The 12,018-nt window shown below is 45.2% G+C and overlaps 1 protein-coding gene and 1 long non-coding RNA gene across 3 annotated transcripts in view; one reads left to right on the forward strand and one right to left on the reverse strand.

Moving 5' to 3' along the window:
- The window catches only part of acmsd (aminocarboxymuconate semialdehyde decarboxylase), a 115,953-nt gene that overhangs the window by 73,810 nt on the left and 30,125 nt on the right, over positions 1-12,018 (forward strand). The gene's annotated exons all lie outside the window — the stretch shown is intronic.
- LOC140728613 (uncharacterized) overlaps positions 5,889-12,018 on the reverse strand; it is an 82,224-nt gene continuing 76,094 nt past the window's right edge. Inside the window, exon 3 of the long non-coding RNA XR_012099119.1 lies at positions 5,889-8,376. This is a non-coding gene — a long non-coding RNA (uncharacterized lncRNA). The remainder of the gene's footprint in view (positions 8,377-12,018) is intronic.

The following is a 12,018-nucleotide window of genomic DNA, read 5'->3' on the forward strand; positions in this document are numbered from 1 at the left end:
TGGTACCAATGACATAGGTAGGAAAAGGGAAGAGGTCCTGAAAGAAGACTATAGGGAGTTAGGAAAGAAGTTGAAAAGCAGGACCTCAAAGGTAGTAATCTTGGAATTACTGCCTGTGCCACGCGACAGTGAGAAGGTTTGAGGAATCAGGGTATTTATAAAGCTTTGAAACTTGCATCACCTGGCCTTTCCTAACGATGACTGTGAACAAGCCATAGCCCAAAAGCAAGGTGGCATGCCTGAATGACTATCGACCTGTGGCTCTAACATCAATTGCTATGAAGTGCTTTGAGTGATTGGTTATGGCACACATCAACCATAACCTATTGGTCAACCTCGACGCTTTGCAATTCACCTACCGGAGCAACAGATCAACAGCAGATGCCATCTCTCTGGCACTACATTCCACCTTAGAACACCTGGAGAATAAAGACTACAGCTCTGCCTTTAATACCATCATTCCAAATAAACTGATTCCTAAGCTCCGGAACCTGAGTCTTAGCACTCAGATCTGCAGCTGGATCTTCAACTTCCTCACAGACAGGACCCAGGCTGTAAAGATAGGGGACAAGCTCTCCTCTACAATCACTCTGAGCACCGGTGCCCCACAAGGCTGTGTACTCAGCCCCCTGCTGTACTCACTGTACACCCATGATTGTGTAGCCAAGTTACCATCAAACTCAATATATAAGTTTGCTGAGGACTCCACAATTGTAGGCTGCATCTTGGGTAATGATGAGTCTGAGTACAGAGAGGAAATTAAGAACCTGGTGGCATGGTGCGAAGACAATAACCTATCCCTCAACGTCAGCAAGACGAAGGAATTGGTAGTTGACTTCAGAAGGAGTAGCGGACCGCACAACCACATCTACATCGGTGGTGGTGGAGGCTAAAACATTAGGGGTATTTAAGAGCCTCTTGGACAGGCACATGGATGAAAGAAAAATAGGTTATGGGGTAGTGTGGGTTTAGTACTTTTTTTAAGGATTATATGGGTCAGCACAACATGGAGGGCTGAAGGGCCTGTACTGTGCTGTAATATGGTTCTATGGTTCTATGGACTCAGGGTGGTTCCGCACGAATCTGTGGAGCTCCCTTCTGAGGGAAGGATCCCTGATCCCCTCTATAAATTGATCTCTTAGTACCACCCTCTAGAGCCAACAACCGGTCTCTTAATGTGAACAAAACAAAAGTTGTTGACTTCAGGAGGGCATGGAGCAACCACTCCCCGCTGAACATTGACAGCTCCTCAGTAGAGATCGTAAAGAGCACCAAATTTCTTGGTGTTCACCTGTCGGAGAACCTCACCTGGTCCCTCAACACCAGCTCCATAGCAAAGAAAGCCCAGCAGCATCTCTACTTTCTGCGAAGGCTGAGGAAAGTTCATCTTCTACCCATCCTCATCACATTCTACAAGGGTTGTATTGAGAGCATCCTGAGCAGCTGCATCACTGCCTGGTTCGGAAATTGCACCATCTCGGATCGCAAGACACTGCAGCGGATAGTGAGGTCAGCTGAGAAGATCATCGGGGTCTCTCTTCCTGCCATCACGGACATTTACACTACACGCTGCATCCGCAAAGAAAACAGCATTATGAAGGACCCCATGCACCCCTCATACAATCTCTTCTCCCTCCTGCCGTCTGGGAAAAGGCTCCGAAGCATTTGGGTTCTCATGACCAGACTATGTAACAGTTTCTTCCCCCAAGCTATCAGACTCCTCAATACCCGAAGCCTGGACTGACACCTTGCCCTACTGTCCTGTTTATTATTTATTGTAAATGCCTGCACTTTTTTTTTGTGCACTTTATGCAATCCTGTGTAGGTCTGTAGTTTAGTGTAGCTTTCTCTGTGTTGTTTTTTTTACGTAGTTCAATCTAGTTGTTGTTCTGTGTCATGTAACACCATGGTCCTGAAAAACGTTGTCTAATTTTTACTATGCACTGTACCAGCAGTTATGGTCAAAATGACAATAAAAGTGACTTGACTTGACTTGTCTTATTGGTCACGGCATCAGGGGAGTGCTTCAGTATCAAGTTAAGAGCTTGGGCTAGGGCATGTGCAAACTCTCTTACATCTTTGCTCTCAAGCTGTTTGCAACTGTAGAAGCTATGCCACAGCTGGGGTACGCTACGCTTGATTCTAAAAGCTTCCCTGAGATAGGTGAACAAGTCATCAGCCTGGTCTTCCCCAGCATCACTGCGCATACATGCTTCCTCTAAGGCTGCACCCCTGAGCAGGGACATGACAAAATCATACTGATCCTGGTCAGACTGATTTCTACTATGAAGTGCACATTGTACTTCTTCAATAAAGTCATCAACAGACCTCCCATCTTTCTCAACATACCCCATAAATGGAACAATGTGTCTTTCCCTTGGGACATATACATAGGACCTTTTGCTTAATGTACCTATGGTTGCCATGGCTTCATCATACCTGCAACACAATTCACTAATTTGTTCCTTCAAATCAAGTTCAACTGGTTTGTCCTCTGAGCGTGACATACTAAAAGCTCAAGTCTTTAGTTTCCACAAGCCTGCAAAAGGAGTTGCTGCCATCCTTTGCTGAAAATGTGGGCGCTTCACGGCCCGCCATTCCCTGGATCCACGTCACCGTTCTGCGTCCTGACGTCAGTCACTGACGTCCCGGCCCAGACCCGAGGCTCCACCGCGCTCCCCACAAGGCAACAGGCACTCTCCCCTGCCGCCTGACGGGAACACGGTCCTGTCTTCACCACTACCATATTAGGTATTGTAGATTATACCACATACAACAATCAGAGACCCTCTAAACTGGCTTGGAATTAGCCCCACTCCTGGTACCAAATGTTGTAGCCCGGGGAAAAGTACACACTCAGGATGACAACTACTTTTTTGGGTTTTAATTCCTTTTCTGTTTAGATGTTTAAGTGCCTGAAGAGGGTCTTAAAACAAAATGAATGACTTTACAATCAGGACCTGCCATTACAGTCTCCATTTAACCTTCAATCCACTCACTTGTGTCTTGACCAATTGCGTATGCAGTATAAAAATACTAAGAAAACTGCACAAAACTAATACAGTACCAATACGGTACTAATACGGTAGTGGCAATTCTGAAGGAACACAATATAGACAACATTAGAATCCTCCCAACCCTGTATCTTATATGTAGCAGCGAAAAATGTAAGCAAATACACCTCATCTAAGATGTCTACTACTTTTTAGTACACACGTGCTGAACCCCCGAATGGAGACTAAACATTCACGTTAGGCAGTTACATACACAATCAGTCATGATACAGTAAAGTTAGACAAAAGGTACACTTTGGCACAACTTCTACAAAATATTGCCCAGTAGTTAGATTACAGGAAGATTGACCTACTTGGCCAGTGAGGAACTTTGCAAGCCACGCTATCCAGCGTTGAGTTCTTTACTCCTAAAAATCTAAAGCATCCACATGTAAAACATGTCAAATTACCAATATTCTCGAGATGCCAACAAGCATAAACAAATTCACATGGATATTGTAAATCAATGCTCACCTTTCCTCACCATGCCTAGCACCTCTGGGGGAGCTTGATTCCAATGCCCCAACAGCTTCGGCAGCAGAAAACAAAATGGTCTCCCCGCTATCCCGTGCATACGTAATGACGTCACCATCTCCACTTAAATGCACAGCCAACTATTCTAGCATTACCCGGATGAATGCCTAAGTACACTTTTAACGATACTGAATAGCATTCAATAATCATCCGGTTACATACGTGTGAAGTGTATGTGTAATGTCCTCTACTATTTGTTGAGCCTTCTTTATTATCCATCTCTAATGGATGCTGCTGAGTGATTCTTGTTCCTGCCAAGGATTTTACTACTTACTCTGATAATTCTGTGGAATGGGCTGAGCTTGATAGTGTTCATTGCTCCAAACCATGCCGAAATGTTGTAGGTTAATATTCATTTAATGAAGCATTTATAAAATGTCTGGAGAATCCATGGCTGGACCTGAAGTTTCCTCATCTTCCTTCGGAAAAATAGCCATTGTTGGCACCTGGAGAGTATCAACCCACCATTAGTCTTAAAGGTGATCTTGTTATCTATAGTTGTGCCAAGGTACTTGTATTCTCCAACATGCTCTATTGACTGGCCACTTATTCCCAGGGTTGGGACAGTGTACAGTTGTTTTCTGAAGTCCACCACCATTTCTTTTGTTGTACTGGGGTTTGGGTCCAGATGTTTGTTCACCATCCAGCAAATGTATTGATTTCCTCATTGATGCTGTCATCAGTGTTGGTGGTGTCAGTGATGACAGTGTCATCTGAGTACTTGGTGTACTATGTGCCTGGGTGTGAGCTTCTGCAGTCATCTGTGTATAGTGTGAACAAGACCGGTGAGATAACCAAGCCCTGTGTTGCTCCAGTTGATATTTGCCTGTCGGTGCTTATATAACCATTATATCTCAATTTTTGATGTCTGTCTGTGAGGAAGGAGAGGATGAGGAGTATGAGGTGGGAGTTTACATTCATTTGATGGAGTTTGTGACCCATGGGATGGGGTTGCATGGTGTTAAATGCACTGGAGATGTCCACAAACAACATCTTAACAAATGATCTGGGCCTCTCCAGGTGTGTGTAGGTATGGTGTAGTGACGTTAGTACTGAATCATCCATGTCTCTGTTCAGCCTGTAAGCAAACTGGAGTGGATCAGTGAACCCACTTACCATCAGCTGTAGCTGTGGTAGGAGGAGCCTTTCAAAGGGGTCCATCACCAGCAATGTTAGAGCTACAGGACAGTGTCATTATTGCAGGTGGGATTGCTCTTGGGAATTGGGCATATGATGGTGGTTTTCCAAATGGTTGGTATGGAATGTTCAGAGAGAGAGTGGTTGAAGAGATAACAGAAAACCTCTGACAGTTGTCTACAGCACAGTTTCTGTAGCCAGCCACAGATGTTGTCTGGACCTGGTGCTTTACTGGGGTTTGTTCTGGAGTCCTCTTTCCACCTCTCTCAGATGAAACCCTGTATTGGTGCTGCTTAGTGCAACTGACAGGCGAACGGTGGTCAGCTCCTCCATCTCCAGTGTGAAGCTGTACTGATCAAACCTGCAGTAAAAGCTGTTTAGTCCTTCTGCAAACTCTAGACATTCCTCCTGAATCGGGTAGGATGGAGTCTGGCTGCCCATTGTTTTGGCACCTTTCCAGACACCTCTAACTTTGTCCTTGTAGAAGAGCTTTTCTACTTTCTCTTTATAGGCCCCTTTGGCTTGTTTTATTTCTTTGTTTACCCTCACCTGAATAAGTTTAGCCTCAGTCCTGTTGCCAGAGGTAAAGGCTATTTTCTTCAGATTAAGTATGATTTCAGATTCTTTGTGATCCAAGGTTTGTTATTGAGAAGTACTTTGACTGTTTTCTTTGGGTATGATAATGTCTTGGGAAAAAAGTATACAGTCAGTGCATATATCAGTAGCCCCCTCTAGACTGCTTCCAGCTGTGAGCACCTCCCAATCAATGCATTCACAGCAGTCCAGCAGGGTTTCCACAGTTTAACATGTTTTTAGCCGTGCCGCCTCTTTTAAGTATTGTTCGGTACAAGAGTGACGTTGTGGTCGGTTGTGCTTAGGGGTGGGGTGGGTGTTACTGTGTGCTCGATAACCGTTACTTACATTCCCATAGCAGAGGTCAATTATCCCGTCGCATCTTGTGGCACATGACACATATATATTGTTGATATGTGAGCAGAACTTTGTTAAGTCGGCAGCTGTTAAAATCTCCCAAAAATAAGACGGGCAGTTGGGAACGTTACTCTCTATGCGGTGCACGCACTCTGCTGAGCGAGTGGTGTTCGCGGAAGGTAAATATAATACTGTGGCGAGCATTTGGTCCATAATGACAGACGAGAAAGCTCGTTAAGTCAACAGCTGTTTTATTGTGATAAACACAAAACAGACCGGGCACCGTGACTGGAGTGTGATCCCAACCAGTCTCACACCGACAGGATCACACCCCGGTTACAATTAGGGTATCCCACAAATACACAAGCAAATAACTGTATAACCCAAGCTAAAACGTAACAATAAATAGTACTGGTCAGCAGAAATGCAGGGGCGGACTGTCGACCACACCCCACCTCAGTACATTACATTTCAGCTGGCCAAATTCTCTAGGCAAATATCTTGGTCTAAAAGTAGTGGCCAGCAGTTCAACATCTGGTAAGCAGTGTGTCTCTCTGACCTTTACAGTTTTGCACCAATTTTCCTGCACACATACACATAAATCACCTCCGTGATCGTTAGCACTTTAGTTAGAATCGCGGTCTCATCGAAGCAGTACTCTAAAACCATCCGGAGAAAGTTCTGAGTTTGCAACCGTATCATCAATCCAGGTCTCAGTGATACATATGACATTAGCTTCCATAAATGCCCACTGATATTTCATGTTCGCATGGAGTTCATCAAGTTTGTGTCTTAGGGATCTATATTAGCAAGCATTATAGATGGGAGAGGCAGACGCTTCCGCTTACTTGCCAATCTCTTAAGCCGCTGCCACTCCTCTCCTGCCCCATAACCTCGCTCTGTCAGGCCGAGACTCCGCACTCGCTTGTACAGTTCGGATAGCAACCAATTCAAGCCATAGGTTTTTATGTATTGGTTGCGAGGCAGTAGTAGGTATCCCATTGCGTATTGGATCACCAGAGTTGTTAGTTGTTTCCGCTACAGACACGTAATCGACCGAAACATTAGACAGAGAAAGACAACACTCCACTTCCCGCCATTACAGCGCCACCAAATGACTTTCTCAAATTGATGGGTGCCATGACCAACCTGTCGCAGCACTTCCCGATAGCAGATGTTAGAGCCACCGGGCGGTAGTAATTAAGGCACAATATTTTGTTTTGGATACCAGGATGAGTTTGTTCATATGCAGGAGATGGCCGTAAGTCAGGCATTCAATATCCAAGGATGGCTTGTAGTCCATTCTTGTGCATTTTTTGTGTGATCCCAATGCAAGGCCTGATTTCAAAGCCTTCACAAATGTTCCTTCTCAATTTTGAGTATTTATGAGCTAGGGATTCCCAGGAGTTGGTGAGGATGTTGTTTTTTTTTTCAAAGCGCTCTAACCATCTTCAAATTCAAGTTTAATTGTCATTCAACCATTCATGAATACCGTCAAACGAAACTGTTGCTCCGGGGCCAAGGTGAAAAATGCAGTACCGAGTCACATGCAACATGAAGCAAATAGAGCACATATAACAGAGAAGTACACATAAAGTATCAGTAAAATACCCTTGAATCTGTTCACCGACAATCTCTTCCCATGACTGGGCATTCTGTTTGATCTGAGAGATTCACATAGCCAATTGAATACACCAATACTTCCGATGTAATCAGTTTGATTAACCTTTTGTTCTTTTCCTTTATCTATTGCCATTCACAGCAACAGTGATTATATTATGCCAGAACATGCAAATTATTCTTTAGTTCAGTGGCCATCGTTTCTGACTCAATGAAGTGACAATGCATTATTTCTGGCATGACAGCTGGCCTCACAACTGAAAATATCACTGGCTGTCCGTATCCTACTGGACACAATACCAACATGATAAATAAGCAATAAATATTGAGAACATGAGATTAAGTGTCCTTGAAAGTGAGTACATAGGTTGTGGGAATATTTCAGTGATGGAGCAAATGAAGTTGAGTGAAATTATCTCCTCTGTTTCAAGAGCCTAATGGTTGAGGGGTAATTCCTGAGGCTCCTGTACCTCCTTCCTGATGGCAGTGGTGAGAAGGGAACATGCCCTGGGTGGTGGGGGTCCCTGAGGATGAATGCTGCTTTCCTGCCACAATGCTTTGTGGACGTGTTCTCATTGGTGGGGAGGGCTTTATCCATGACAGACTGGGTTGTATCCATTACTTTTTGTAGGATTTTCCATTCAAGAACATTGGTGTTTCCATACCAGGCTGTAATAAGCCAGGTAATATGCTCTGTACCACACGTCTATAGAAGTTTGTCAAAGTTTTAGATGCCTTGCCGCATTGTCGCAAATTCCTAAGGAAGTAGAAGTTCTGCCGTGCTTTCTTCATAATTGCACTTACATGCTGAGCCCAGGACAGATCCTCTGAAATGATAACACCGAGGAATTTAAAGTTGCTGACTCTCTCCACTTCTGATTTCCCCAATGAGGACTAGCTTATGGACCTCCTGTTTCATCCTCCTGAAGTCAATAATAAGATCCATGGTCTTGCTGACATTGAGTGAGGGGTTGTTGTTGTGGCACCACTCAGCCAGATTTTCAGTCTCCCTCTGCTAATTCTCTGATTTGTCACCACATTTGATTCAGCCTTGCAATTACTTAAGAGCAGCTGGGAAATTTAAATTCAAGTATAAATAAATCTGTAATTTAAAAAAATCTGTTATCAGAAATAGTGACCATGAAACAAGCATATTATCATACATGAAGTCTGCTATTCTTATCCTATCTACCCAATACAAGAATTCAGACCCACCAATATGTTGATCTTCTCAGTTCAGTGATAATTAGAGAAAGATTATAAATCTCTGACTTCCCAGTAATGTCTGCTGCAAAAGAGCAATTAGTATAAAATGTCACTCTGCTGATGGTACTATCTCTGTTCAACATGAATATTACCAATTCTCCCAAAGAATCACCAGCAACTTCTCAGCTGTGTTGTTTGCCTCCGTCAGCAGAGTTGACTAAATGAACAAAACCAACAGACTCCTAGTACAGATAATGGACTGCCTTCATACAATGTTTTCAGACAAACAGACATACTTTATTGATCCGGAGGGAAATTGGGTTTCGTTACAGTCGCACCAACCAAGAATAGTGTAGAAATATAGCAATATAAAACCATAAATAATTAAATAATAATAAGTAAATAATGCCAAGTGGAAATTAGTCCAGGACCAGCCTATTGGCTCAGGGTGTCTGACACTCCAAGCGAGGAGTTGTAAAATTTGATGGCCACAGGCAGGAATGACTTCCTATGATGCTTAGTGTTACATCTCCGTGGAATGAGTCTCTGGCTGAATGTACTCCTGTGCATAACCAGTACATTACGGAGTGGATGGGAGACATTGTCCAAGATGGCATACAACTTGGCATCCTCTTTTTAGACACCACCGTCAGAGAGTCCAGTTCCACCCTGACAACATCACTGGCCTTGCGAATAAGTTTGTTGATCCAGTTGGTGTCTGCTACCCAAGCACACAACAGGAAACAGGATAGCACTGGCCACCACAGACTCATAGAACATCCTCAGTATCGTCTGGCAGACATTAGAGGACCTCACGTCTCCTCAGGAAATAGAGATGGCTCTGACCCTTCCTGTAGACAGCCTCAGTGTTCTTTGACCAGTCCACTTTATTGTCAATTCGTATCCCCAGGTATTTGTAATCCTCCACCATGTCCACACTGACCCCTTGGATGGAAACAGGGGTCACCGGTGCCTTAGCCCTCCTCAGATCCACCACCAGCTCCTTAGTCTTTTTCACATTAAGCTGCAGATGATTCTGCTCGCACCATGTGACAAAGTTTCCCACCATAGCCCTGTACTCAGCCTCATATCCCTTGCTGATGCATCCAACTATGTCAGAGTCATCAGAAAACTTCTGAAGGTGGCAAGACTCTGTGCAGTAGTTGAAGTCCGAGGTGTAGATGATGAAGAGAGAGACAGGACAGTCCCCTGTGGAGCCCCAGTGCTGCTGACCACTCTCTCTGACACACAGTGTTGCAATCGCACATACTGTGGTCTGCTAGTCAGGTAATCAATAATCCATGACACCAGGGAATCATCCACCTGCATCACTGTCAGCTTCTCACCCAGCAGAGCAGGGCGGATGGTGTTGAACACACTGGAGAAGTTTAAAAACATGACCCTCACAGTGCTCGCCAGCTTGTCCGGGTGGGCGTAGACACAGTTCAGCAGGTAGACGATGGCATCCTCAACTCCTAGTCGGGGCTGGTACGCAAACTGGAGGGGGTCTAAGTGTGGCCTAACCATAGGCTGGAGCTGCTCTAGAACAAGTCTCTCCAGGGTCTTCATGATGTGGGAGGTCAATGCCACCGGTCTGTAGTCATTGGAGCCACTGGGGCACGGCGTCTTTGGTACAGGGACGAGGCAGGACGTCTTCCACAGCACAGGAACCCTCTGGAGACTCAGGCTCAGGTTGAAGACATGGTGAAGTACTCCACATAGCTGGGGGGCACAGGCTTTGAGCACCCTGGGGCTGACACCATCCGGGCCTGCAGCCTTGCTTGTGTGGAGACGTTTCAGCTGTCTGCTCACCTGTTCAGCTGTGAAGCCCACCGTGGTGGTTTCAGGTGGGGGAGGGGTGTAGTCATGAGAGCAGGGTGGAGGGCTGTGAGGAGGGGTAGGAGGGGAGAGTGGAGTATGTGTTGGTTGGGGGCCGACAACAGATGAATCATGTGGGGGGTGGGCAGGGGCCACAGTGTCAAATCTGTTGAAGAACAGGTTAAGTTTGTTGGCCCTGTCCACACTGCCTTCAGCTCCTCTGTTGCTAGTTTGCCAGAACCCAGTGATGGTCCTCATCCCACTCCAGACCTCTTTCATGTTGTTCTGCTGGAGTTTCCACTCAAGCTTCCTCCTATACCTGTCTTTAGCCTCCCTGCTCTTGGCTTTCAGGTCCCTCTGTATTGTCCTCAGCTCCTCCCTATCTCCATCTCTAAACACCGTCTTTTTAGCGTTCAGGATGTCCTTAACGTCCTTTTTTACCCATGGCTTGTTATTTGAATAACAAAGGACAGTTCTTGCCGGAACATTGCAGTCCACACAGAAGTTGATGTAACCAGTGATGCACTCTGTGAGCCCATCAATGTCCTCTCCATGTGGCTCACAGAGTGCCTGCCAGTCTGTCACCTCAAAACAACCCTGGAGTGCCTCAACAATTGCAACCTCCAAATCTTCTTTTGCATTGTAACATCCAAGATGATTGCCGATACCTTCAAATTCCTACCTTGGTGAAGTAGTGAAATTGTTTCATTTTCACTCCTGGCCTTTCTCACATCTTACAGCTGAATCCTGAAACCACAACAAGCAAAGCAATTCTAAAATATCTTACTGCTTATTCTCGCCAACTATCCGTGACAAAAAATAATCACTGGTTTTTGAACACAAACAGTCACAACTGACACAATTTTCTCTATTTTCTCTGACACAATGTTCACTCTAAGCATGGTGTTGTGTCTAAAAACCACTCGTCCATGTAATTGACTCCAGTTAGAAACTGCTCAGCTACAGTCTCCTGCCACAATTAAGTGACATAATTTCCCAAATCAACAAAGGGAATCCTGAATATTTTCTTGATTTGTTTTTGATCTTTAAGAATTGTCCCAAATAAGCAAAGGCCTAATTAACTGGAATCCACTGCATTTCATAGCATTGTGAAAACATCATTGAGGAATTTGGAGAAGGAAATCTGAGAATCAGAATGGGAGTGCTGCAGGAGCCATTTTGATTTTTTCTTCTCATCAGGGTTAAGAGAGACGGGACTGTGCAGACGTGTAACGTTGGGCAGTGAAGCACAGAAGATTTAAAAGGAACACAGCCTTATACAGTGGGCAGCATCGTTTGCGGGCAGCAGAGTAAGCTGGGAGCAGAGTGAAGGCTTAAGGGCTTTGGCTCAATGGGCTTAGGCGGAAATGGGCGAGGCAAAGTAGGCTTAGTTTTCAGTTTTTCCTGTCATTTGAGGAAAGGGGGAATTATGAGTGTGAGGGCAGCTTGTTGTTCTCAGTGTCAGATGTGGGAGGTCCTGAAGTCTCTAGCCTCCCGGACGTCCATATCTGCACCAGGTGCGCCGAGCTGCAGCTCCTAAGGGACCATGTTAGAGAACTGGAGCTGCAGCTCAATGACCTTCGTCTGGTCAGGGAGAGTGAGGAGGTGATAGAGAGGAGTTACAGGCAGGTGGTCACATTGGGGCCACAGGAGGCAGACAAGTGGGTCACGGTCAGGAGAGGGAAGGGGAAGAGTCAGGTACTAGAGTGGCTGTACCCCT

The sequence above is a fragment of the Hemitrygon akajei genome, chromosome 5, assembly GCF_048418815.1.
Source record: "Hemitrygon akajei chromosome 5, sHemAka1.3, whole genome shotgun sequence".
NCBI classification, from domain to species: Eukaryota; Metazoa; Chordata; class Chondrichthyes; order Myliobatiformes; family Dasyatidae; genus Hemitrygon; species Hemitrygon akajei.